Raw genomic sequence first — 6,000 nt, 5'->3', positions numbered from 1 at the left:
GGGAAGAGGGAAGTTAGGTTATAAGATCGGTGAATGTCATTAGGCTATAGTCTCAAGATAAGAGGGAATTTTCATCTCAATTATAATAGTACAAGTCATATAAATAATGTTAAAATATTTCCTTTTAGCATATATGGGCTAGTGCTTTGATGTAAAATGCCACAATTAGTGTAGAATATATAAAGGACATATTCGACAAAATTTAAGATATTTTCTATGTAGCGGTGTAATGGTAATCTCAATGGTAAAGTGCTGGATGACAGTGATGGCATGCAATCAATATTTAAGAAAGTATACTCAAGTGACAAGGTTGTAATTATCTATGAATACAATGTAGTGGAGATTATTGTAGAAAGATGGAACATCAAATTGGGCCCAAATGTTCCAATGAACATGATAAAACTGTTTTCTGAAGGGGATGGCAATGTCACATGATTGTGTGAAAGTTTTCTCAAATCATATGAATTACATTCATCCTCAAAAAGAGATAAGCATGTCAAATTTTGATGAAATTAAAAAAGACACGTGGTTAAATAATTTATACTCTTAAAATAATGAGGAAGAGTTTACGGTGGAGGAAAGGGAAAGAAGATAAGTGGAGGGTTGGTGTGACTTCAGATTGTAAATTTTAAGACTATTCTCAGGGCTCAAACTAATTCTCCATCCCATTTGTATATCCTAAAAGGAAAAAAAATTATGGAAAAAATGTAATGAAAAAATTCAGGTTGGGTATGATTGCACAAACAAAAAAGAGGTTGTAGGGAAATGCAAGGTATTGCAAACAAAGACTTGAATATTTTGATATTATGGGTGATGCTTGTCTTTTTAGAATAGAGTACCCCCATGGTTTCTTGAGTTATTTTGGAAGGAGAATATGGGCAAGTAGGAAAATAATGTATTGAATAATGCTCTGAAGCATCGAGTTCATAATGGTGTAATGAATATATGCAGATAGAAAGCCAAGTATAAAATCCATATCTCGTTCAACATTCATTGATAAAATATATTTTCATTATAATGCACATCTGATACTTATAAGGAAGTTAAAGAATGCATGTGATGACTGAGTGAATTATGATGAGATCATGATATATATATCTCTTGTGTTTAAACATGTATTCTAAATATTCTTATTATAATGAAACTTGAGAAAGATATCAAAATATCTGGATAGAATAACATTTGCTAGTCTCAATCATATAATGAGTATGGCTGATCAAGTAGCCATTAATGCCGAGACACTAAGGACATAAAGTATATGCTCTTTAAGGGACAGAGTTCACTGAATTTATAAGTATAAATCTCTGAACAGTACTATATCAATGTTTCAATCAAGTTGGTCTGTAGACTTGAGATATCAAAATTTTTTTGTAGATGGATGGTTTTATGTTGACTATGAATTACAAATTCCTAATCTTAGAATTCCAAATTGTCTTAGCTTGGGTGCATTATAGAGTTTGCAGAAATGAGTTTGTGGTCAAGATGGGATTGTATGCCTTCATGTGAGAGGAGATTGACACATGGAAAAAGATGAAGTTCAATCCTTAACTAGGGTGATAAAAGTATAAAATAATGTGTTTTTAATATTTTTTGTCGTTTATTAATACTAAGTAGGATGATCTATCATGGTTTAATGATTACCCATACATTAGCTTGATTGGCAGTTTCATGTAGATAAAGGAATACACAAACATGGTGCCCAAAGATTACAAATGTTTCATGATAGAGTTGTCATACTTCTTTGTATCTATAGTATTTAGTGTACCTTATCGCTCCACGTCTTGGGGAATTCAATGCCGAGAATTGTGGCGTTGATCAGTTTTATCTGAAACTCAATAGTGTAGTTGAATGTTGAATAAAAGAATGATATCAAAACTAGTAGTACAAATAAACCAAAATATTACCTTTTAAGAGATCAAAATTCATGATTAAGCATTATTTGTGATACATTCCGGATGAGAATATCAATTGTCCTATGAAACCTTTACTGCCATATTATGTACTTATAATCATTCATCCGTGAGAGACTCCCAAATCACATAGTGTATGTTTAATCATACAACCCTAATCAAACGTTTCAGTTAGCACTCATGCGTAGCGAAATCATTAGAGAACACCTTCTTTGATATCTCCACTACCTTGGCTAGAGATTTAATTTCTTCTTCTTCTTTGAATCTACATGCTCTAATATCATTAGAAAATGGTCCCATCTTAACTACACAATCAACTTTATGGAATTGGTGCTGTTTTTGAGCTAGGATAGTTTGGAATCACAAGTTTCGAGACCAGTAGACCCTAATCAAAACACAACCATCCATCCATATGACATCTTTTGTATCTCAGGTATAAGGATCACTTACAAAAGTGTGACTTGAATCATCCTGATTCATTTTAGGAATAATAATATTCTGAGATTCATTTGAATCAATTTTGTAAATTTTTCCCCCAAAGAGCACAAGTTATCTATACTTAATATGTCTCCGCTAATGGCTATGGGATCGACCATACTCATATGAGTGAGACTAAATAGTGGTATTCTATTAATATATTTTAATGTCCATATCTGTATCCTACGAATAGAAATTTTTAGAACATATATTTACGTCCAATCATTATGGCATGATCTCATCATAATTCACTTAGTCATTGCATGTATCACAGACTTCAACTATATGTATCACGTGCACTTTAAATTGAATATGAATGTATCACAAATATTGAATGAGATGTGGAATGTGGGTATGGCCTACATTCTACCTATATTTCCAATACTCAACCTATCAATTGGGCTTAATTGGTCCTTGATTATTATTTAGTAATGGATGTAATCAATTATTAATACTGGGCCATTAAAGGTATTAACTTGACTAATTCAAGGGCCTAGAGTTTTACATTATGTTTTTGGACCTTGGTGGATGCACTCTAATTTTAGGGGCAACCATGAAAATTTTTGAAGGACATCAAATTTTTATAAAATTGTTGCAGCGAGCATAAATATAGGAGGCACCCATTTTTTATATCTATTCTAGTCATTCTTAAGTGCACTCCCTTGATATCTATTAGTCTTCTTGAGTGTTGAAGATACTAATTCAACCAATAAATAATATATTAAATTTGTGCAAAGTTAATGTGATTATCTATGTCTTTGTTTCAATATTCCACTAGCAACAGAGTTTGTATGGAATCTATTAAGGCCATAAACTGTAGAATGATCAGTGTGTTGGTGCACGTGAGTGCATTGGCAAGCATTGATAGGGGCATGTGGGTGGCCATCAATAAATTAGGTGTTAACAAATGAGCATGCATGCAAGTGGCTTGGGGGGCACTTGGGCTAGTAGGGGAACATAGACATATATTAAATTTAGAATAAAAAGAAAGTTTGTAGGTCAGTTTGAAAAGTTCTCAGTATGTGGAGGGAAGGTCTTAGGATCAATTTCAGACAGACTCATAAAATGACATACTCCTAAAATGTTGATGTGGCAAATGACACGTGGTGGTGGGTGATGTCGTGAAAATCGATCCTACTAAATTTAATATATATCTATGTGCCCCTATGGCCCAAGTTCCCCCCAACCTACGTGGTGGTGGTGATGTGGCAAGTGACACGTGGTGGTTGGTGATGTCATCACGTTCTCTACCCCATTCACATATAGGAATTAATTTCCTTTGAATTACCCCATTCACATGCAATTTCACATATACCCCATTCACATATAGCAATGAATGTAGTATCTTTAAATTACCCCATTATCTACTAATGGTTGATGATGTGGGAATGGACATCCTTGATGCATGTAAGACTATAGCAATTATATGGCAAATTGTGACACCTAGCTCACCCTTCTATGTGAAATGACATGAAAAACTAGGTAGTATGTGATTGGTTATGCGCACAAGTGAGCAGGAAAATGAGGAAAGTGTGAACATGCAGCATGGGGTGCATGGCGGTTGGATACCGAGTGGCTCATTTGGTGACACCTTGCATGTATGATTTAAAAATATGTGGCCGATAAGCCAATCACACATTCTGTATCATGTTCCACATTCATGAATAGAACATATTCATTATATTGCGCGTGTCATGCTTATAATGAAGTTTATAAATTTATGATCAGACTGTGAATTATGATGAGACTGTAATATGAAGATCACTAGTATTTAAACATTTTCTAAATATTCATGTTTGAAGGATACTCGAGGAGGGCATTGAAGTATATGGATAAAATAATACCATTTAGCCTCACTCTTATGGTGAGTATGACCTATCTCAAAGCCATTTGTGTGGAGACACTGAGGATGATAGTAAGGGCTCTGTAGTGGAAATAGTTCACTGAATTGATCCGCATAAATCCCTGAATTTTATTATATCAAAATGTCAATTAAGTTGATTTGCATCATGGTTGTGTAAGTGGTCCTTAGACTTGAGACACCTAAGATATCTTGTGGATGGGCGTTATACTTTAGCTAAGACCTACGAGTCTCTAATCATAAGATTATAAATAATCTTAGTTTGGGTATATCAAGAAGTTCACAAAGATGATTGAATAGTCAAGATAGGACCGTCCACCCTCGGTATTCGAGACGACAGCTCAAGGAAGATGATGTGACGAAGTCCTTGGCCAAGGTAGTGAAATATCATAGAAGAGTTCTCTGATGATTTATAGATGCATGAATACTAACTTGGATGAACAATTAGGGTTTGATAGTTGACCATACACAGAGTCATCATAGGGACTATATGTACACGGTAACCAATGATGAACAGGTTCCATGAGTAAGTCTATCCACACTCCTTTGTATGTTATATAGCACGAGGTATAGCTTGGCGCCCCACGGGTTGGAGGCTTGACCTATCAATTGGGTTAAATTAATTCAACATTAATTAATCTATCTGATGATGTAGTTAATTAATTTGGAAGGTCAATAAAGGTTATTGGCCCAATGGACTCGTTAACTAGACTAATACATGGGCCTAGAGGGTCACACGTAAATGGTCTTTTGTATGTGAAAACATATACTTAAAGTTTTGGGGTTTTATGAAAGAATCTCATTTAGTATAAATAGGAGAAGGCCCTGATTAAAATTCACCCATGTTAGAATTGTTCATGGAGCTTCTCTTTCTTCTCACTTCTCCCCAAAACAACACTTCACTCCCAATGCAATCGATATGACATAATGACGAAGATGGAAGTTGAATGTAGTGCATCATGGTGAAGGATGAGATTCGATCAGTTGAGGATAGTGTGGATACTTCTAGAGGCTCCACACAACTCGTTTGAGTATCGACAGAATCACTAATGCAATCCGTGATGTGGTAATTTGTTTCATATTTTAATGATGTTGTAATGATTTCAGTTAAGTATTCCGCTGCAAATCATTTTGATTTTCTCATCTAGGTCAAGGCCCTAAAACCCAACATGGTAGTAGGATGTATAGTGGTGCAAGTGGAGAGCATCACATACATGATAGTTGGTCAATAGGATATGGGAGGCACATGGGCGACATAGGTAGCCTTGATTTATACATGCCATGACAAAAAATTATTTGATTGTATAGCCAATACATTACCTAGGGAATGACACGTGTGGGAAGTGACACCCGGATGTGAAGTGACGGATGACGATCTGTGACGGACGGGGACGTGATGAACTACTCGTCACGCATCCATAGATTTTGGAAAATTTGTCACAACAGTGTCACGCGTCCCTCGTTGTGGCATCCTGTCACGTCCCCTTCACCGAACGACACCACCATCACGTGTGACGTTAAGAACAACCCTTACGATCGGAGGTTCCAAGGTTGCCAATTATCGTCGATTACCCTCAGAAATGCTATTGTTGCTCTAAGGCTTGATCATGGATCGGCTGATGAAGATTGTCAAACGTGCTAACCTTCTCGATTCATGATCGTGTCAATCTGTGTGACAGGTAAATTTGATCTCTTACAACCTCTTTCGCGATCTACATCTATTACATCCACACCGCAGGTTAGTAGTTGAAT

This window comes from Wolffia australiana, chromosome 2 (assembly GCF_029677425.1).
Source record: "Wolffia australiana isolate 7733 chromosome 2, ASM2967742v1".
NCBI classification, from domain to species: Eukaryota; Viridiplantae; Streptophyta; class Magnoliopsida; order Alismatales; family Araceae; genus Wolffia; species Wolffia australiana.
Note: the sequence above shows the minus strand (reverse complement) of the source record.